Source organism: Parasteatoda tepidariorum, chromosome 9 (genome assembly GCF_982258835.1).
Source record: "Parasteatoda tepidariorum strain Cologne lab strain chromosome 9, Ptep-v5.0, whole genome shotgun sequence".
Lineage (NCBI taxonomy): Eukaryota > Metazoa > Arthropoda > Arachnida > Araneae > Theridiidae > Parasteatoda > Parasteatoda tepidariorum.
Genome location: NC_141763.1, coordinates 18,810,426 through 18,834,730, shown reverse-complemented (window position 1 = coordinate 18,834,730; position 24,305 = coordinate 18,810,426). Strand labels below are relative to the sequence as shown.

Here is a 24,305-nt window from a genome sequence, read left to right as displayed (position 1 = left end):
ATACAGTAATAATATGAAAAATGCATATGATATTATTAAATAAAAAAGGGAAATAAATATTCTATGCTACCTTTATTTGCTAACAATGATTTGCAGTTATTCATATTATTAATTCACGTAATATTATAATATCATATATTCATAAATTTGCCCAGTTATTTCCTTTTTCAATGTTTATTTTTATGAATTGGCATTAATTCAAAAGAAAAAAAATTAAATTCTTTTTAATATTATACGTTAAAAATAATGTGTTACAACAGTAAATTCATATCATGAAAAGCTTTTACCCACATATAAATTTGCCACTATAGCTTTGCACAATAGAATAAATTACATCTAATGAATACCATTTCCATTAGAGCATAGTTTTACAGGCAGGAAATACGATATACTTGGGGGCTCAGCCCCTTCTCGCTTATCGCTCACAGCCCCCAAACGATCCTCACTCCACCACATCATTAACGATACATTGAATATTACTCTTTAACTACCAGACAAAATATAAGTTCTCACTGTGTTCTCATTTGAACATCGTATGTTCGTCACATTTATTATATCTGCATTTCACCCGTCTGAGAACGACGTCCAACGCCTCATATAGTACCGATGGAAACTAACAAATAACTACAACACGAATTTAAAAGAAATCAAAATTTTAAGCAGAACATCTTAATCTTAAGCCTCACAAAACAAAAGCACAGAACAGAAATAGCAGATCTTTAATTTTTTTATACCTTATATCTTTTAAACTTAAAAACAGTACCAGACGTTTGTTTTAAAGTAAAAAAAAAAGTTTATTAAAATTTCATCATGATTTCGAGCCCGCCAAGTCCGAAACCTTTTTCAATGAACAAGCCCGAGCCTGCGTCCCTGACGGGCCCAGGGTAAGCCTAGCTCTGTGCTTGCAGTAACTTAAGACGCTATACCCCAGGAAAAACTGCTCGTAGCAAGTTCTGTAGGTATTACTTCCATTAGTATTTTAAAATATAAATTTCAGAGACAATTGAGTTTAGAAATGATTAGAAACTATTAAGTTTAGAAAACTTCATGGTTTATTCTAGATTTACCTACTCAGAATTTCCTGTTCTCTTAATTTTAAATTACATATGCAGGCGAAAAAGAATTCGCCATAAAAAGTTTCTTCTACGCTATAGCATCATCATAAGTTAGTAAAAAGCAATGGGAAGATATAAAATTACGTACCATCTTCCAACAATAAGTTACACAAAATTTACAGCTGCACAAAATTGTACAAATCGTTGCATACAACATTCCATGCAACCTTAGCGATAAATGATGAGACATACAGTAAAAAAAATTCCTCACATTCAAGATGTACTCTATTCACATTTAAGCTCACATAAATCAATCTGTCATTAGAAAGAATTGAGAAACGTAGAAGTGATACAAATATTTCGAATAATAATAAAAAGAATTCTTGCTGGAATGCGCCGAGATGAATCGTTTCATAAACAATAAGACGAACAAAAATAGTTTTTTTCTTTCAATATTTTATTCGATCTTTGAAAATAGAACAATGGTTCCACAAATAAAATCGAAATGAAAAGAAAGAAGGAATAAAGTCTCATGTTGTAATAAAGTCAATCACAGTCCGCTTCTTGTTTGAATTACGTCATTCTGCGTTAAAATGAAACTTATTTAGTTCATGAACAAAAAGAAGAGAAATTTTGTTTTACCAAGATAAAGAATGAATTTCGTAGAAAAGCTATAAGAAGTTTAACTGCAGACGAAATTCTTCATGGCAAATTCTTTTTAAACTTATAATAAGTAATTCAAAAATTTAAAGTATTGAAAATGTGAGTTGAGGTAAACCTTGAGAAAACCATGAAATTTTAAATGCTGAAAAAATAAAATTCAAAACATCAAATGCAAATCGGAGCATTACTTAGGATTGCACAGTTGAGAAATTATCTTGCAATAATTCGTTTGGTTTTGATATTTTGAAAACAATATTTCAGCGTTTGAAACGTCATCGTTTACTTAAGGTTTTTTAGGATTGAATGTTAAAATACCAAAGAAGGTAAATCAAAATTTTTCCTGGAGGTTTTCTTCCTCGGCAAAGTGTCCTCAAAAACTGCTAAAATAAAAAGTATCATTCAATTTTGAAAGAAATCTATCAACAGACCAGTATTTCAGAGCAAAATTTTCCGAGTATCACTTTCTCTTTCAAAATATCTGTGCGAAATTTCCAGCGTATCATTATCTCTTTCAAAATTTCAGGGTAGAAAAGCTTTCATTCATGTAAGAAATTTATCAACAGACCGTGGTATTTCAGCTCGAAATTTTCAGCGTATCACTTTCTCTTTCAAAATTTCAGGGCGAAGTTTTCAGCGTATCATTATCTCTTTCAAAATTTCAACGTAGAAAAGCTTTCATTTATGTAAGAAATCTATCAACAGACCGTGGTATTTCAGCTCGAAATTTTCAGCGTATCACTTTCTCTTTCAAAATTTCAGGGCGAAGTTTTCAGCGTATCATTATCTCTTTCAAAATTTCAACGTAGAAAAGCTTTCATTTATGTAAGAAATCTATCAACAGACCGTGGTATTTCAGCTCGAAATTTTCAGCGTATCACTTTCTCTTTCAAAATTTCAGGGCGAAGTTTTCAGCGTATCATTATCTCTTTCAAAATTTCAACGTAGAAAAGCTTTCATTTATGTAAGAAATCTATCAACAGACCGTGGTATTTCAGCTCGAAATTTTCAGCGTATCACTTTCTCTTTCAAAATTTCAGGGCGAAGTTTTCAGCGTATCATTATCTCTTTCAAAATTTCAACGTAGAAAAGCTTTCATTTATGTAAGAAATCTATCAACAGACCGTGGTATTTCAGCTCGAAATTTTCAGCGTATCACTTTCTCTTTCAAAATTTCAGGGCGAAGTTTTCAGCGTATCATTATCTCTTTCAAAATTTCAACGTAGAAAAGCTTTCATTTATGTAAGAAATCTATCAACAGACCGTGGTATTTCAGCTCGAAATTTTCACCGTATCACTTTCTCTTTCAAAATTTCAGGGCGAAGTTTTCAGCGTATCATTATCTCTTTCAAAATTTCAACGTAGAAAAGCTTTCATTTATGTAAGAAATCTATCAACAGACCGTGGTATTTCAGCTCGAAATTTTCAGCGTATCACTTTCTCTTTCAAAATTTCAGGGCGAAGTTTTCAGCGTATCATTATCTCTTTCAAAATTTCAACGTAGAAAAGCTTTCATTTATGTAAGAAATCTATCAACAGACCGTGGTATTTCAGCTCGAAATTTTCAGCGTATCACTTTCTCTTTCAAAATTTCAGGGCGAAGTTTTCAGCGTATCTTTTTCTCTTTCAAAATTTCAGCTTGAGATTAGCGTAGCAAGAAATTTACATTTAAAAAAATGGTGGCAAATAAAGTGTGTAGTTAATCATTGTACAAATTTAATTGCAATTCCTTCCAATTTTTTTTTCGAAATTTCAGTGGGATTCGTAATAAAAAATTTACATTGAAAAAACATTGTTACACGTTTGTAATTGTAATCTGAATAAATTTCTCTTGCGAAATTTCTGCATATTTCATAACACGAAATTTACGTTGAAAATCATAATTGTAAGTTTGTAATAATATACATTTGTAATTTCAATTCGAACTACTTTCTCAAGAAATATACAGTGAAAAACATTGTTACACGTTTGTAATAATATACAATTTTATTTGCAATTTGAATCACTTTCTCTATCGTAATTTTAGCGAGTTTCGCAGCAAGAAATTTACGTTAAAAACATGATTATAAGTTTGTAATAATATATATTTGTAAATGTAATTCGTATCACTTTTTCCTTGAAACTTTCTGCTTGTGTTGCAAGGAATTTACATTAAAATCACAATTATTCGTTCGTAATAATATACAGTTGTAATTTCGATTCCTACCGTTTTCTCTTTCAAAATTTTACAGTTTTCAGTAGCAAGAAACTTACATTAAAACATACTTATAACTCTGTAATATATTCATATAAATTACGATAACAAAGAGATACCAATTACAATATTATTTCTAATTAAAATTCGCATCACTGTCTTTTTCAAACTTTCAGCACGCTTCATAGCAACAGAAATTGACATTAAACACAATTGTGTGTTTGTATAATAATATACATTTGTAATTTCAATTCGAATCACTTTCTCTTAATAACTTTTTGTACGCTTCGTATCAAGAAATTTACATCGAAAAACATCATTACGCGTTTGTAATACACATTTGTACTTGTAAATTGAATCACTTTTTCTGACAAAGTTTCAGCGAATTTCGTAACATGAAAATTACATTGAAAAGCAAAATATAAATTTGTAATAAAATACATTTGTAATTGCAATTCGATTTATTCTCTCCTGCAAAATTTCAGCGTGTTTCGCAGCTACAAATTTACATTAAATATTATTTGTAGTAATTTGTAATTTTATAATGATTTGTAATTTCAATTCGTTTAATTTTCTCTTTCGAAATTTCAGTGTATTTCGCAGCAGGAAACTTGCACTGAAAAACATAATTACAAGTCTATAAGCAAGAGCGTCAGCAGAATAATATAAAAGGGGGTGCAACCCTCTTACAAACTACCCCCCCCCCCAAAAAAAAAAGAAATTAAAAATATTCTGTTATTGCATTTTGTTTTGTTATTACATATACTTTCATCTTTTAATTTTTCAAGATGCATTTCTTCATTGTTAACAAGATATTTAAAAAAAAAGTACAAATTTCTTGTTCTTGCAAATTTTGCCACTAGAAACTGTATTGATGGCGCTGGCATAGCTGCTGACTTTGAAACACAAATAACTACAAACAGTAGTTTCGTATACTAACGTGTTTGTGCACGCTTAACATTGGTATTTATTGTGTTGATGAAGTTTTACAGTTGTGAGAAGTCAGTTTGTGTTATACACCTTTGTTACCTAAATAACTAATAAAAAATATAATATTATTTATATTTCATCAAATGAAATTTCAGAAGATATATATATACTATGTAGACATAGTATATATACATATCTTCTATGTATATATACTATGAGAGTAGATCTTTATACATCACTGAAGCTACAACGTGGTACGAAATGTGGAGGAATGGAGAAAATTCTTATGAACTCCTCGAATACATCGATTTAGTTACTGAGGCCACACCGTTTTATCCAACTCTAGCGGAGGTAATCAAAATTGGCCTAACTGCTGCGTACTACTCCAGCTACTACGTGCACTATTGAACGCACTTTTAGTACAATGCGACGGAAAACATAGAATCGGTCAACATGGAACAACATTCAAAACATGGAATCGATCTACAATGTCTCACGAGAGATTAAGTAGTTTGTGCATGCTCAATGTGCACAAGAAAAGAATCAAAGATGACTCAGAATTCATTGAAAAAGTTATAAACAGATTTGGACAGCAAACAAGACGATTACAATTTTTGTTTGATTAAACACTTTTTTAATTGTTATGCACTAATATACTTAATATAATTATTTAATTATTTGTTTTTGAATAAAAATATTTTTAATAAAAAAATTTATAACAAAATTGTTTTTCTGTATCTCTTTAATCTTTTAAAAAAAGCCAGGGGGGGGGGTGCAAGCGCACCCCCTTGCACCTCCCTGCCGGCGCCCTTGTACTATAAGTTAACATGGTTTACGAATTACGATAATAAAGAGATACTAATTAAAATATCATTTTAGTTGTAAATTCGTATCACTCTATCCTTCAAAATTTCAGCGTGTTTCGCAACAAGAATTTAATTTGAATATAACATATTAATAACAAAAAGTTTTAAGTTTAAAGCATTATTAACCCCAAATCATTCATTAACTAAAGAATAATTAACTACATAATTAAATGCTTTATAATTTCCGTAAAGTACCAATTTTATAAAATGATATTGCACTCTTCAAATAATTCACTTTTCAAATGATATTTTTGATAACAAAATGGTTTAGCATCAAAATTATTAATGAATATAGAATTTTTTGCAATCGAAAGAGAATATGCATTTTAAGACATTCAGAATTTTTGATTCCAAAGTCCAAAGTACAAAACTAAAAAAGCATCTTTTATTTGTTTTTCCGTACTTGTAAATACACTGAACTTGTATATACAACGAGCTTGTAAATGCAATGTTTACTGAAATAATTGTTATCAATAAAAATAAGTATAAAAGTATATATATGAATAAAAGCATAATTTGTTTTTATATTTTATCTACTTGAATGCACAACACTTTGTCCTTTAATTTGAAAATCGTAATTTTAAGAGTTGTTTGAATAATACGTAAGTACATTTTAGATAATTTTTGACCCCCTTCTCTTCATATCAGCAAAGCAAAAATAATCTAATCACATTTTTCTTCACTAAGCTCATGTCAGATTTTTCCCCCTTCATAATTTTAAATGTAATTTTATTTCCAAAATGTAATAATTCATTTATTTTAGAAATTTAAAAAGAATTGCTTATGATAGAAAGAATGTAGTGTATTTTCTAAGTACTAATAATGCTTCCTTTTCTTTGCCCTAGTGAGCAAAGGTATTTAAATTTCTAATTCTTCCCCTTGTATGGGGGTATGCACTATTTTAATGATATCTTAGCTTCTCAATTTGCAAAGTTCAATTTCAAACTCTTTTTCAACATAAACTGATGGCACTATCCTGTAATTTTTTATAAGTTGTTTAAGCTTTTTTTGTTATTTAAGTTAAGTTGTTAGTCAAGTTAAATTAGTTAAGTTAGTTAAGTGAGTAAAGTTACGTGGGTTAAATAAGTTACGTAAATAACGCTATCTAATTTTACTTTAGTAAGTAAAGTTTAATTTTAAGTTTAAAGTGATATAAGAAAAAAAAATAGGATAAAAATCACCCTGGTTCTTTTTGTGCATTTTTAAAAAGAAAATGTAGTTAACAAATGTACTGCACATACGAACATAGACCCTTTATAAAATAGTTTATTTTTCAAAAGATTAATACAATTTAAATTGAAAAACTGTTTATTTTAGCTAAAGCCGTTGCATGGTTTAAACTGGTTTTCACTCATTTTTTTATTTGCTATGAGGCTGGCTACTGAACAATCGAAGATTACATGCAATTGAAAGTTGTTGTTTTTTCTTCAAAAATGGCTATTGAGTAGTGTCACAGAACACTGTAATTTTGTCTTTTTTGGTAGCTTTAATCTCTGAAATAAGTAGCATACATTTTTTCAAAAGATTAATAAAATTTAAAGTGAATTTTTTTAAATTTCAACTCATGAATAAAACCGGTTCCTCGCTTATTTTTGTGATTGTTATTATTCTGACTACTGGACGATAGAAGATTAGTTATAATTGAAAGTTTTTTTTCAACAATGGCTGTGTAAACTACTACCTCAGAAACCGTAATTTTGTCTTTTTGGATGGCGTTAAATCTCGGAAATGTCCACTCGGGTATTTTTATCGGACATCTTTAAAAATCCCTGCACACAACACAAAAGAGAAAATGACTGAGGGGAGGTTCTCTATCACAATACCGGAGACAAAAACAGATTTCGAATTTTTCAATCCGTTCCGCCCTATAAACTGCACGAGGCCCGCGAATTCCCAATGGTCACGCTAGAGTGGGTGGACATCAACAGGTGTGTTGTGGTCAGATGACAGAAATAATATTTGGAAAAAGAGTGATGAAGATTCTACATTCTGATAAGTTTTCACTGCGCCATTTATAGTCTGAGCAGCAGACGATTTAGAATAACAAAAAATAAAAAAAAATAAAATATCTATCGTCATTCGGGGGATATCTAAACTACTTTTTAATTTGTAGCATCTGCCAATTAAGAAGCATTTTCTTTAGGGATTAATTAATTTTTATAAAACTCAGGTCTACAATTACACTCTGTGTGTTTACAAATAAGAAAATTCTCTAAAATAGGGTTAAAGAAAAGGACACGAAATATGGTACATTGTCATAAAAACCACCATTTATGATTTGTTCCCATACGCCTATGATACATTACAATAAGACTACTATACATCTTTTGGTACTTAACCATATAAAAAAATAGTTATATTGTGTTATTCTTTAAGCGCGACATATTTTTATAATATTTTTCTATTAGCTATGCTAATCATACCTATGATGAGTTAGATGACATTACATGATGAGTTAGATGACACATTCTTGCAAATGTGTTGTGTATGTTACATTTCCATAAACTTAACTTAACTAACTAAACTCAGTGGCGCGACAGTCCATACTGGGCCAAGGCCTACTGTACCCATCTCAGTTTTCTTGACCTTGGGCTCTGGGGTGCTAGAGCAGATGTTCCGGTCAGGTGGTCAGCCGAACGCGGAACCCCCAGTGTTTAGTTCCCGAGCATGTTTGGTACTCATTTATCGACCCACTGAAGGGATGAAAGGCAACCTTGCCCGGTCCGAGGATCGAACCAGGGACCTGTGGCAAGGCAGCGCGAAGCGCTACCGCTCAGCCACCGGGCGTCCCATAAAGGAACTACCTATGGTTTATGGTGTATTACCCTCTAAAGCCACATAACAATCCTATGGTTTTCTTAGATTGAATGTTCAAAATAGATATTTGCAAAAGTACAATACAGTAGCAAAAAACTAATAAAAATGAAATCAGAACCAGTTTAACCAGGAGGAAATTATTTTTAAAAATGTTTGATCACTTAAGAATGAGAGTGTATGTTGTTAATCGCGTCAAATGATCTTAAGTTTGATCAAATGATAATTTGATGTATAATAATATGATAAAATGATCAAATTTGATTATATGATCAAATAATCTTAAATTTTCGCTAAAATTATCTTAATGCTAAGCAGTTACACACATCATTGAAATATATGATGAGTTAGAAATATATAACATGAAAGTTAGCAGGTTAATTCAAAACAGTTTTGCAAAAATCAGCATCCAAACTTTAACCTACAAAGTTGCTTTACCTAACCCAGTTCTTTAAGTAACCCCGGGTGACGGTATCATTGAAAAAAGAAAATGAAATTATTTTTCACTTACTGCAAGGACCAATAGTTTTAATAATCCAGTAATGCCTGAATCGCAATTTTTTATTAATATTTTAATCCACGATGTCGTGAACAATATTAAAAAAAATTAATGTAAAAAATCCAGCCTGGATAGCTTTCGTTTTACTTAAATATTCTCAAACGTTTGGGAATTTTGAGACTCGTTTATCAATGCAGGTTAAAAAAATATTTTAAATTATTTCTTATTATGAATTTTAATAATGATCGAAAAAATATTGAATAAGTTACATAGTACTAATATTATGACAAAATGGAATCTTATAAAAAAAAAATCAATCGAATAGCTCTGAATAATAAAATCGTTTTTAAAAACTTTGAATTTTCTCGAACCATTTGAACGGTTCTGTTTAAAATTTTAATTTTGAAGAAGTAACTTATAAAGGGAAAATTTCGGAAGTGATAAAAATTTTGTACGAAATTGATTCACCTTACGGTTTTTATTTTAGGCCTGATAAAAAAAATTTTTCTTTTTAGTCTACTAGAAAAATATAATTTTTAAAAACTGTATTCAATTATATTCTTCTTCTGGGTTTTGTATCCGTTTGTTTGTTTATGTCAGTAGAGTTGTCGAGTAACATAATAAGTATATATATATGTTACTAGCACCATTTGTATAGTACAATAAATTTCAATTTAAATATGAATAATCCAAAGAAACTTAGTAAACGGATAGATATACCTGATAACATGAAAATTTCATTTATTTCATAAAATGTAATAATAAAAGTCGAAAAGAAACATGGAAAATAAAGATGAAAAACAAACCAAGGTAGCCGCGACAGAAACGAGAAGTAAAAAATAAAAAGGTGCGAAAACAAAACCAGAAATGACAAATTATGACGAAATACATTTCCAAGCGCTATAGAAAGCAAGTGAGGAACTCATACCGTTAACAAGGGAATCGGCATTCAGATATGAGTGAAACAAGATTACAGGGCATCAAGATGAGCTGATGTGAAATGTATGGAAAAATTTTAAACATTATTTAAATTACATTTTTGATCAAGATTCTAACAATGTGCGGCAATCGAAAGCTTATTGCTTTTTTGATGAACGAACCTATTTTATATTTAAACCAATAGTAATTTAATTTATATCGAATCAATAATCCATAGTTTATTTACTATTTCGATTATATTTATATGAAATTAATTATGTAAAATTCAAATAAAATAAAAAGTAGCAAAATTATATAAATATCTCTTTTTTCAATAAATATCTATTTTTTCAATAATATAAAATAAATATCTCTTTATTCAATAACAATTAATTGAATAAATTGTGAAAAGAAAAGCATGTGCAAAAAAATTCCATAAGTATTTCTCATCGAGCTTTTCTATTCAAAATAAAATAACCAAATTTAAGAACAAAGAATTATATTTCTCTGATAACTATTCCCGATGTTAATAACAGTTAATTTTTAAAAACCATAATTCATCTTCATAACTGCCAACTCTTCCGGTTTTCCCGGAAGATTTTATATTTTCCTATTTAAAATGCTAGCGAAATTCATGTTATTTTACTAAAATTTTTGAATTACAATAATAATTTTAAATCAGTTTAACTACCACTACATATAAATAATTACAACAAATATATAAAAGCATATTAGTTCTTACAATAGCGAATTTCAACCTAATTAAAATATAAATATATTTTTGAGGAGGATAGTTTATCGGTAATTGTTTTACTACCACTTGGAAAATCCATTCTCGAAAAGAGTGAATGTTGGCAGGTATGCATCTTATTTTATTCATTTTTAACATATGCATACACGAATTCACATTTTTCATTCTTCAAATCAAATATTTTGAAAATCATTAGTTGTTTTTTTTTTAGTAGTTTTCTTTTTTTGTACTTTTCTTTTAGTCTGGGCTCTACCAAAATAAGATCAATCGCTTAAGGTTCCATAAACGGAAAAAAACTGCTTTAAGCTAGTTGGAAAATTACATTTGACATTAAAAGCTTGTAGCTGTCACGTAACGATCGGAACTTATGTTACCATTCTTGGATCAAAGATTATTAGATAAACAAATAAATAAATACTCATACATTGATGTTATCTCATGTTTTTTTTCCTCCCTAAGTGAGGTCGAAACATGAAAGTAATAACAATCATTGTACATAAAAACATTCTCAAATATAAATTTACTTCAAAAAAATACTAAGTTATTTCAATTATCTTCTCGCTCGATTTCATCTAATCAGATCAAACATCCTATCGAATGTCATTTTTTTTCTTCATTTATTAACGAACAAGAAATGATTGGTGTCATTGCCTTGCACCTTTTCTCCATCCTTATGGTCACACCTAAGATGGCAGACAAGATCTGCTCTGCTTACACCGAATGTTAAAATCCATTAATCATCACGATTTGTACAGACTCTATAACCTCACGATAGCCTGCATTTAATTCTGTCACGGTTAGGATTAGAAGCAATGGATATCATTTTATTTAAAATTCATGGTCGAAGAATTTTAACTATCAAAAAATCGTCTGCTCATATTTGTTGCCATTCTTCTTTACCGAGAAAAATTTATGGCTTTCAGAACCTAATTTCTAGCCAAACGTGAAAGAGTAAACAAGTCTTAAGAGAGTCTCATTTATAAATTTCCCAAACAATAATCTAGTTATTGGAAATATTTTTGAAAAACTTCTACTTTTAGATTTTTAATTCGAAATTATTTTATGGCTAGTGTTATTGCAATCTAATGCTAATAAGCGAATTCTGCTTTCGTATACTGAAAATATGTTGAAACTAGCTTTCAAATTTTACTCATAGCTAAAATAATAGTTAAACAATTTTATTTGTTGTTGAAAATATAATGCTACGTCACATTATATGTGAAACTAAGAAATTTAAAATCGTTTCGAATCTTGCTTTCGTGTAATTAATAACTGATTAAAATGCAAGACTTTGTTTTAAATTTATCTTATTCGCATCGCGTGTTTTGCATACCTAACATTTTGATCGAATTTTCTAAGCATTTAGAATAATTTGATCATTCTATTAAATATCGTTTTCTTCTCATATACGTGTTTAACATGTATTGATTGTTGAATTATGAAGAATTACCAAAACTTTTAAAATTCGCAACATTTTTCTGAGATTTAAAATTATTTCACGGTATTTCTGTCTCATAATGCTGTGATATCATTACTAATGTTTGTTACCAATGTTATTAATGTTTCTTACCATTATGCCCATTCTAAATATACATATTTTAGAATCCTTGTTAAAAATAAAAAAGCGTAAACAATTAATATTAAAGCGAGAAAAATGCGAAAATTCTTTTTTTCAAGTCTACTGAGTCACTGTACGAGATGGTGTGGAGAAGTTGAAAGGCGATTGAGAAAAAAAAATTCTTCAAGTTTCCACAAGAAATCAAATTTGCTTTAGTATTTTCAGTTTCACCTTCCTCAATAGTGATTCGTTAGATTTCGATAGGGCTTTCGTTACTTAGATACTATAGTTTTGTCTATTGTGTATATCTACTTCACTTTTGTCAAGAGTGTTAAAGGTATTAACCGAGCACCCTGTATACTTTACTCATACTATAATTTATTCAGAAAAAGTACGTTTTAGTATCTGATTTCGTTACTTAAAACATCGTTGCCACTAATTAATTAACATATTTGAGCAATTCAAACCATTAAGATTGAGGCATAGTGCGGGAAGATCCTATCATTAGATCAAAAGTTATTTAAAGTGATTCATTTTTTTTCCTTGCATTATAAGTGCAAAAATCTATTTCGTAGAAGAATAAAACTGTTTTGTTTTAATCTAATCAACAACAAGATATTAGTAAATCAGTTTCAGTTATGTAAATATTGAGGACTCTTCTGTTATGAGTTTTATGGAAATAGCTTATGCACAAACTTATACACTTTTTAAGTAGCATGAGCAGCTTAGGTTCCCGATATACCCCATTCTTTTATTTTGCAACATGATCTTTTTGTAAAACTGAAATTCGAATTTATTTCTCTCAATTAGTTTATATTTCATACTTATTGCTGAACATTTAGTTGTTTTTTGTTTTAAAAATTGATAAGTGGGTAATGTTTATATGCGTTTTTTCATAAGTACAATAGATATAAGTATAATAAATACATATATAAGTACAATACAGTACAAGAAATAGAAAAGAATTGTGACAAAGAAATAGACACAAAACGCGTTGCAAATTAATATTTCACCTAAAATGAAACGCAAACGCCTTTGTAATCAGTGGAATCATTAGTGAGGAAGTTGGAGTGAAATAAAACATGAAAATCAGTTTGATTGCCTGAAAAAAAACAATATGTATTTCTAATAATCACCTTATATTTCCTCTCTTTATTAAAATAATATAAAAGATCTCCTCTAATATAAAAGAGAGTTGTTGTTTTAAGTTCTGTCTTCCTCACTAATGATTCGTTAGATTTCGATATTCTTTCTCATTAAAATATTTTTTACAATTATTATTACATATTAATAAAACGTGAGTTTCTTTGCTTTATTTTTGTCAACGAGTCTAAAAATATATATTAAGGGAAGTCATAACCGAACATCCTAGCTACATAAACAAATACTGATACATTTATTAAATAACTGCTAGATCAATAACTTCTTTTAGAAATATCACAAGTATTAAAAAAAAATTTAAGATCTTAAAAAGGAAATATTTTGTTCTTACTCAACGCTATCTCAACTTTTCCGCATTAAATACATTAGTATTTTCTTAAGAATACATTAATGAAAAACAATGGCTGTGTTACAATCTTTCTTCCGCTTGCAATTTTCGATCATGAAATCCGATCGGAAAAAAAAGAAGAAAAAATGGCTGATAAGACGAAAAACTATAACACGTGAGACAAATCACTACAGTTTTGAACCAGAATACGAAGATAAGTTCGCTTGTTCTAGGGAAGCTAAAAACAAGGGAGGATTTTCTTGTAGCCATTGTTTTCTTCTTCAGTATGTTTCTTTGGATTGTGATATTGTAGATTTGCATTTGTTAAGCTCCTTCTCTATCATTGTTATGCTCTGTTTGATAAAATATGTTTAAATGTTTATAAAGGAAATTTTAAGGATGTAAAAAAGAACTTAATGGTTAATTGTTACAAATCTATCCCGTTAGTAAACAATGCGGAAGTTTTATAATTAAACTTATGACTTAATAAGAAGAATACTTATAGATGATATTTTAATTTAGAACAATATGTAGTCCAGAGTGATACATATTTTTATTCTAAAACGTTTACATCTGTTAATGTCGGAAGTTAATTTTGTTACGAATTCAGCTGATTATGCAGTGTGTAGAACAACAAACAATGCAGCATGGAATGTCGTAGTAAAATATTACATCATTTGAAGTTTTGTTTGAACAATTAAGCTTCATGATGTTTAAGTATAGGTGCACTTCATTCATGACATTTTAATTTGAAACTCTACTTCATTACATATTTAGGTTGATAAATTACTCTTAGCAACATATGTCGAAATTTAAGTTGCTTTGAAGAGGGAATTATTTGATTATGCAGTGCATATGCAACATGGAATGCTGTAGAAAAATAATCTAACATCATTTGTAGTAGATATTTCACAATTTTATAGTAAAGATAAACTCGACGGATGATTATTTTAATTTGTAACTGCATTTCCTTACATATTCAGCTTGCAGATATCTGAAACTACTTGTCTCTGAATTTAAGTTGTTTCGGAAACAAACTCAACTGATTAAACAGTATATATAAACGCAATATAGAATGCAATGGCATATTATATTACATATTCAGCTTGACAGATATCTAAAACTACTTGCTCCGGAATTTAAGTTGTTTCAAAAGGAAAATCAACTGATTAGGCAGTATATACACTATCTGGCAGAAAGTGACGAGACAACTGTAAAGTTTGGTGGAGGAGGATTGATGGTATGGGCCTGTTTCTCCTGGTTTGGGGCTGCCCACTGGTGAAGGTTGATGGTATGATGAATGCCGATGGATACTGTGATATTCTCGACAATCATATCCTTCCTACCTTGTGGGCAACGTACGGTATGGATGATTGCCTGTATCAAGACGACAACGCAAGATCCCATGTTTCAAGGAGGACTCTTGATTGGTATGTGAACAACAACGTTAAACGAATGGAGTGGCCGGAGCAGAGCCCTGATCTTAACCCAATTGAACATCTCTGGGACGAATTGGACCATCGTTACCCCACTCCCCAAAAGCAAGCATGAACTATGGAACTTCCTGTTAAACATTTGGAAGGAAATTCTTCTTGCCACTATGGCTAATTTAGTGGAAAGCATGCCCAGAAGGGTTGCAGTTGTGATCGCAGCCAAAGGAGGCCCTTCCTCCAATTAATTTTAATAAATATGGGTTTATGTCGTTATCGTGTCGTGTCCCGTCACTTTCTTCCAAATAGTGTATATAACGTGTAAGGCAATATAGAATGCATTAGAAAACATATAACATCATTTGAAGTTCCAGAAAGTTTAAGTACAAATGAAGATTATGATTCCATCATATTAAACTTCACTATTTTTTAATTAGAAACTTTTTCGCACTATCTTCTAAATTTTACACGTTTTTTTAAAGTATTTTATGCAGTCCCAAAAAAAAATACCTGAATAATAGTTGAGACGCAATTAATAAAAATTATTTCCATATATTTGTACTTCTTTACACCAGATTGAGTTCATCAGTATTTGTACATCGCAAAAGAAATTAAATAAATTAAAAATTATTAATTTTAAAACATAATAGTGACAGATAAACAAAAAAACTAAATATTATCTTATTTTTTATAAAATGTGTGGTTTTCAGATTTTTTTTATATATTTCCAAATGATAATAGAACATTATGTTTTGATTTTTTGTATACTGTACAAAAAATTAAAATGAACATACAATATAGTAGGTTCTTAAACTTATGTCCCCGAACCCCTTAAACTAAATATTACCTTCCAAAATTTATAAAGCTTATAAAAAAAAGTGATAAAAAAATCGTGATAAAAAAAGTTAAAATGTAAACATTTAAGTTAATGCAAATTTCAATTTAAACTAAACAAAATTTGAGTTTTTAATGCCGATACAATTTCTGTTCTCTTATTAGGTTACATAAAATTTTACACGGGAAATTAAACTTCTTCAAAAAATAAAGACTGCTCAACTGCATTTGACATAATTCTTAAATTTGGTAAAAATCTCTATGCATTAAAAGAATTCTTTCGTGAAGTTAAAATTTTAATCATTTAAAGTTATTCAATTTATCTAAAGAAAATGTTAGTTTTTAATGCTAAAACGATTTCCACTTAATATACGTAAAATATCACATAGAAAATTATACTTCTGCATATAAAAAAAATTAAAAAAATCTTGTTTCGAATCATCTATATTTGACAAAATTCTTAAGCTTGGCAAAATTCTGAACAGCGTTAAACAGAATTTTTTTTTATAAAATCAAAATTTTTAATCATTCAAAGTTATTTCATATTTCAATTTAACTATGCAAAGTAAATATAAAAAAACAGTTTTAATAACAAGACGACCATTGCTCTTTTATTAAATTACGATAAAATGTCAATATTAGGTTTCTTTATAAAAATTTAAAAAGGCCTTAAAGGTTTCGAATCAGCAGTTGACAGAAATCTTTTATAAAACTAATTTAAAGAGTCAAAGTTATTACATCTTTCAATTTAACTAAACAAAGCTTACGTTTCAAGAGCCAAAACTATTTCAGCTACCTTTTTTAGGTTACATAAAATGGCACAGTAAAACTGCATTTCTCTATCAAAAAAAATAAATAAAAAGCTATAGAAAAGTTTCGAATCAACTGCATTTGACAGAATTCAGCCATATTTCTTGAATTATATTTGATTCACATCAATCATTGAAGAATGTGATCGAAACGAGTTAAAAAAGAACAAAAAAGTTTGGACAAAATAAGGTCACCTGCTCTGTCATTTACTACATTTTGAGCTTTTTGTCCTTTTGGAATAAATGAGTTCTTTGTTTTAAAAGATTCGAATACTGATTGAACGACTTTCACAACAGGTGCTACAGCTTAAATGATCTATATCTGAACAAAAGCGAAAATGAACATAAGAATAGCTGATTATTCTAATTTTCCTTTCATCACGCTATTTGTAATCTGATTTATTCAATAAATTTTAAGACTGATGTTTTCACCCAATATTAAACATTAAAATCGTTTGCAAAAATATTTGTGTAACTGTAGTGCTTTTCGAAGCACTTTTGACTAGTGAAATTAAAAAAATATAATAATATTTATAAATCAAATCTAACAATTAAAGTGAAGCTTTAATTTTGAACTGTATACTAACTGTGAAAAGAATTATCTGAACAATATTTATCGGTTATATAGACCATGTTTTCCAACACGATGGAACAGTGCCAGATTTCATTTCACATTGGAATACCTGCAAGTGACGTAGTGTGGTATCTCGAGCCTGATTGGTAATTGGGTATACTATAGCCTACGTCACAGGTTGTGTTATTCCTACTAAATTTAACCCATGAACGGCATTTTCTGCGAGCCTAACTTCAAGCCACAAATAAACAAACGAAGTGTTTGATCGTTTAAATAGCTGCTCGCCAGATTTTATTGCATTATAAGGAAAAGTAATTGATATTCGATTTTTGATTAATAATTGATTTATGTGGATAGTGGCATAGAATTTAGCATTGCGTCATGGTAAATGTTATTCCTACTAAGTGGAAGTAGTTGTGTTTTTTTTAATATTATACCCAATTATTAAAACGTGGCTTTTTTACGTTAGCAGCTGTTTTTTCCATTCTATTTCGAGTTAACTTTCCCCGTCAATTATCAATTCTCTTAAGTGAAACATTTTATAATCCTTCATAAAGATTGTTTCACAATGATTTTAATTCTTTCACCATATATTTCTTACTTAACACAAAGACAGGCACGAAGTCGTGAAGAACATAAACAAACTAATTATGCATCGAAGTTGCCAGGTGCGCAAAGCAAAAATATATCACGTGTTACAGTAAAATACAAAAATAAATAATCTGAAAAATAATAAATCTAAAAAAAAATTATGTTTCAACAAATTCCATGTGCGATACGGGGCTGTATTTAATTAACTTCACGTTAATTAACATTTTAACTTATGTAGAAAAACATAGCACAACTTTGACACGCCATTTAGTTTATTGACGATCAGCTGGCGCTGACGTCATGGTCACATGTGTGGGCATGTTTAATCTTCTTGGGTACCGATAATACATATAGGTTTATTAAAAATTATCAAGATCATTAACAATGGCAATAAATATCGAATACGATAATATCACGGGCATTATTATTTATATCCGTTTCATTATCTAATACGATATTTTCGGGGTCATTATTGAAATCAAAAATATAATATCGAATCAAATATAATTGAAATGAATAAATATAATAATCAAAATATAATTGACATATCAAAAATATAATATCGTGATTATATAAAGGGGCTGTTCAAATATTACGTAAGCATCTAACGGAGGTAGATGCTTACGTGAATCGCCTAATTGTGTTAACAAGGAGAGAAGAGGAGTATGAAGTATGCTTACGTTAGATATTTAAATCCCCTTAGTTTCAAAATTTTCTCAAAAAGAAAATGAAAAAATTTAACAAAAAAATTACACGAGGAAGATTTTTAAATACGGAAAATAAGTGGAATTCGGAGAAAGAAAAAATTGGAAGAAAAATTCTTTTACAAAAGTTTTATGTTCACAAGAGCGTTGAACGCAAAAAGAAAAAACACAAGATATTCCAAACGAATGTTTGATACAAAATTTGATAAAATGAATAAAAAATTAAACATTGTTTATTGCAAAGTCGCATCTTTTTATTTGAATTTAATCCTAAAACTGGATAACTATTGTAAAAAAGTCAAAGTTAAACCAAAAACTAGGATGGAGGGTTGTGAATTGTTCATTTTTGTGAACAATAAGAGAGGGTAGTACAAAATTGCTACAAATATCCTTACGTAATATAGGGATAGTTATTGATTACAATATTGTGTAATCCGTTGTAGCTTAGGGAATAGAGCGCTCGCTTCCTGCTTCCCGGGTTCGAATCCTTGGTCGATTCGAATTCTGCTCCCGGCTCGCACCGACCACACTGCTGACGTAAAATATCCTCAGAGGTAGATGGATCATGGGTTAGAGTCTCCTTGCCATCAAGCTAACCATGGGAGATTTTCCTCTCCACGTAACGCAAACGTGGGTAAGTTCAATCAAACAGTCTTTCACGAGGGCCGAATTCTCTCAATACTTGATCCGATAGTTACCCTGTCTTCTGAATCTGGTTCAAAATTACAAGGCTACGGAGTTTGACAATGGTATCTGTAAACTCAAAATTGGGTCGGTTGTTCAACGAAATTTAAAATAAAATGTTATTGTGTGTCTTTGTAAATTTTATTTAGGTGACGAAAATATTGACCAATATAAAACCAATTTTATTTATCAAATATAAATTAGTCAAATCGGAAAATCATATATTGTTATATTACAATATCATTTGACAATACCGAAATTCTTACGGTTACTCATTGGCGAGAACTCCGAAAAGTAGTCGAAAACACAAGGTCCTTAGAACAGATTTTTGAAAAATCGCGAATTTGGCGACATGAATGAAAATTATTGGAAAATCAATGGATATTTCTCGATTTTTGCATAGTTTTATGAATCCAAACAATGCAGCTTTGGAGAAACTAATAAAAATGGACACTTCAGTAAACTTTTCATTCTAAAAATAGACTCATTATTATACTTTTCGTTTCTAAAATGGTGTTATTAAAAAATGGCGTTACGGATGTCATTGATTTATAATTTTAAAAATACATCTTGAAATTTATGGTCCTCGTGTTATTTTTTTTTTTTCGTCCTCTCAAAAGCAGAATCTTGAAAGAAAACCCCGAATCTATGCTAATTAAATCTACTTTTACAGTTTAGAAGATCGTAAGTAGATTTTTCTCAAATTTAGAAGAACAAGAGGAGGCTAGAGGAAGATCTCCAACTAGATGGCTGGATGACACTGCTAAAGATCTGAAAGTATTAAAGATAAACAACTGGAAAAAAAATCGCCATGGACAGGAGAGGTTGGAGGCTACGTGTGGTTGAGGCCTGTAAGGGGCTGTCGTGCTGAAGAAGAAGAACAAGAAAAAACTTGACTGATTTTTGGTTTCTGTGATTTTTATAAGACCAAAAATCTAAGTGTTAAGACCCCATTTTTCACGATTTCACAAAAAAAAAAGACCTTTCATAGATATATCATAACTCTATTTTCCATCTGGTAAATTTTTGCACTTCCACTTTGATTTTTTGGGCTTACGGTATATAGCAGAGATGGCCAACCTGCGGGTCGCGAGCTACATGCGGCTCTTTGAAGGATTATTTGTGGCTCTCGATAAATATACCCGAGTTCCCTTTTAAATTTGTGATATTATATTTTAAATTTGCGATATTATTTGTGATATTATTTTAAAAAGTTATTATCGTACCGCATGTGTGTCAAAATGTCTTTTAAATTACTGAGAACAAATATGAAAGACTTAGTGCAATGTTGTTCAATTCAAGGTGAGTTTTCCATTTCCAATATAATTATGACACAAAAAGCATCCGGAGAACTTGAATTAATAGAGATGCAAGAAGATCAAGCTCTACAATTAAAATATAAGTCGGCGTCGATTACTGAATTTTGGAAATTTGAACCAGAATCGAAATATCCTGAATTAAAAAAAAGGCTGATTGTAGAATTATTTCAATATTCGGAACAACGTACTTATGTGAATCATTTTATTCCACTTTAAAATTCGAGAAATCCAAAAACCGGTCAGTATTAACTAACAAGCATCTGGAAGAATTACTGAGAAGTGCTGTCACCAATTATTCACCAAATTTTAAAGAATTATTAAGTAAAATAAATGTGTTTAATTTTTAATATTTAAATTCAATACACATATTTTGTACTTTTACTTATATGTTCTCAATAAATATAATTTATGAAAAAAAAAAATTTCCTAATACCTTTTAAATACGTATTTAATTGCGGCTCGCGAAAAATTTCAGATTTTGAAGAATGGCTCGACTATCAAGAAGCTTGTCCACCCCTGGTATATAAGTCTTTGTTTGACTTTCTGTTTGGTTTAGTGCCAGCAAAAGATTATTCATTTACAGGACTTAATAGTACTACTCAGTACAGATACTACTCAGTACAGATTCTACTCAGTACAGGACTACTCAGTACCGATAAATCGGTTGGTGGGCACTTCGCTCTAAATACTGAGTTAACATCAACATCCAGTTGTTTGGTTTAGACTGTCTTGGAACAGTAAGGGGTGTAATTGTCGGCGTTAATATACCACCAATTGTAGAAACTGCTCCCGTACTGATTGCATGGCAATACGATTCTGCCATGCCCCCCCGAACGATTCTGCCATGTAATTCAGTGCTTCCAATTGTACTTCTTTTTATTATTTTTCCTTTCTGTTGGCATTTATAGGGCTTTCACAAGATTGTTTTTTTAGTTTGCTATTTTGAGTTTGACTTCGTTCTCGTATGATGTAATGACTTCGCGTATTTCATCTTTAAATACATTACAAATATATATAAAGACATATTTAAATGTATATAAAGACGAAAAGGATAAAAAAATAAAAAAAAAACGAAGAAAATTAATACGTTTTATTCACGCACAAGCTGCAAGTACATAGAACTCGTAGAACAAGTTAAAAATATCGGGAAAACATGGAGAAAAATAAAGATTAGTGAAAAGAGAAAAAGAAAAATAATTTGAAAAAAGAATTTTTTTTTTATAAAAATATTAAAGAATATTAAAAAAAAATAATATTTATATTTTTTAAAAAAATATTTTAGATTTTTATATTAAAAAAATCCATAAAATTTTGAAAAATTGGGAAATTTAAGAGATTTGGAATTCACCTCTGACAAGTAAGAAAAGAGAAATTCGCAAATTTCTTTTAAAATTTAAAAAAAAAATCCTATAAAATTCGAAAATTGAAAGGAAAATTATCCTAAATCATATTTTCTTTCAAAAATTTCGCAAATTACATTCAAGATTTATGAAAATTGAGAATTTCAGTGAGATTCAGATTGTACTAGTCAAAGGTAAAATAAAATATCTCCATTACCCATTTTTCAAATTTTTAAAGCTTAAGAATTTCACCAAAGCCTCAATTTTGTCTAACTTATTTAATATCTTTTTCTCTCGTGTCTCTTTTACAAGAATAAACTGTATGGATATCAATATATCAGCAAATAAAGCACGGATCTTTTTTTTCTGGTATCAATTTTCTAAAAATATGCTATAACTTTATCGTATTACTCCGCATAGTATTCATCAGAATAAATATTTTTGTACCAATTTTTTTATGTTTTTTTTTTCATTTTTTTTCAAAACGTTTAAGAAAAAACGTTAAGATCTTCCACAAACTTCTTAGTGGAAGCATACTTAAGTTAATCCTACTTGCAACTTATATAATAATAGAACAAAAGGTCGTAATATTGATCGGAAATTAATAAATTTGAATAACTTTAAGGGAATGCTAAAGAAGTTTCAAACATTAAATAATTATTTATGATTGAGATTAAAAAAAACTGTTTTGAAAGAGAGCCGCAGCAAAGAATTTTTTTTTTATTTGGGGGGGGGGGCACAATAAATGTAGTTTTAATATAATAATTTAGTTTTCATCAGTTGAATATCAAATTTAATTATTCTACGTGTATCAATTGATAATAATTAAATTATTTCTAATAAGAACTGTATCAATTTTCCTTTATTAAAAGTCGAAGTGTATATGAAATATTGTCTAATAAATAATAATAATAAAAATAAAGATTTGAAGTTTTTCACATTTGTCAAATTAATAATAAATAAATTATTCCTAAGTGTAATAAGTAAATTGGCCCCGATTAAAAGTCAAAATCTATATAAAATATTGTTGAATAATAATAATAATAAAATATTGGAAGTTTTGCGCATCTTGACAAGTTAATTATAATTTAATTTTTCCTGAGTATAATCATCAATTAATAATAATTAAATTATTCCTAAGTGTAATAAGTGAACTCGCTTCAATTAAAATTCAAAGTGTACATGAAATATTGTTAAATAAAATAAAAATGATATGAAGTTTTGCACGTTTTCAAATGAATTATAATTTAATTATTAGTAGGAGTAATCATAAATTAATAGTAATTTTATTTTTCCTAAGTGTAATATAAGAAGTAATATCAATTCGCCTTAAAAATTAAAAAGTACATGAAGTATTGTTTAATAAAAAAATATTTAAACGCGCGTTACATCGAATAATAAATAAGAACTCCTTCCAGCAATGATTGATAATTTAATCATTCTTATGTAATTAGAACTATATCAATTTGTCTTTAAAATAAAAAGTCACAGTGTTCATAAAATATGGTTCAATAAAAAAAAATTAATGTAAGTTTTGCACATTTTAACAAATTATTTATAATTCCTAACTGTTACAAGAACTAGATCAATTTTCCTTAAAAATTATAAGTCATAAAGTTAATACGAAATATTTCTGAACGAAATAAAGTTCATGCAATTCAAATTTTGTCTTCGTTTAGAATGTAAAATAAACAAAAGCATTCTTTACTCACCAAGTTATCCTTTCAAATAAAATATTCAATTCTGAGCAACTGATTCGAGCGCACAAAGAACGACACAGCAAAAGATGGAATAAAAATTGAATCGGCGTAACACAGAAAAAACTAAAACTAAAGATATTATCAGCCTCTGTTCGGCACAACCTAACCGGACTGCGTTAACGCGTCAACTGGTGTCAGACTAATCAAAACAGCTGGACGGCAAGCTTTCGACGTACCTGTGGCGTTTGTTCGAAATCAAGGGGGAGGGGGCGGAGAGTCACCAGCTGATGCTCTACCCACACCCACCACCTTCACACTTGGATGAATATAAAAGATTCTTTTTCATCTTCCTCCTCTCCCTGATTGTTTTTGTTTCCCGCCAATAGTTACATTGTTTCGCTTGTCGTGGGGGGATATTTAAGGGTAGTAAAAGAATATAAAAGGTAAAACGTTCTATGCAAAGAATGTTTTTTAGGAGGAAGATTCTAATAATCAATGAAAGCTGTTCTTAGACGTTGTGTGGTTATGGCAATAGGCTAACTTTTTGCGCTGATTTTTTTTCCTTCACATTTTCTTTCTGCATAAC

General features: G+C 29.5%; 1 protein-coding gene across 2 annotated transcripts in view; it reads right to left on the bottom strand.

The window, feature by feature from the left end:
* The window catches only part of LOC107439218 (uncharacterized), a 102,806-nt gene extending 78,847 nt beyond the window's left edge, over positions 1–23,959 (bottom strand). Inside the window, exon 1 of one of the 2 annotated variants that reach the window (XM_016051751.4) lies at positions 23,732–23,959. The gene's annotated coding sequence lies outside the window, so the exon portion shown is untranslated. The remainder of the gene's footprint in view (positions 1–23,731) is intronic. The other variant, XM_043046291.3, reaches the window with a different exon arrangement.
* Between the last annotated feature and the right edge of the window lie 346 nt (positions 23,960–24,305).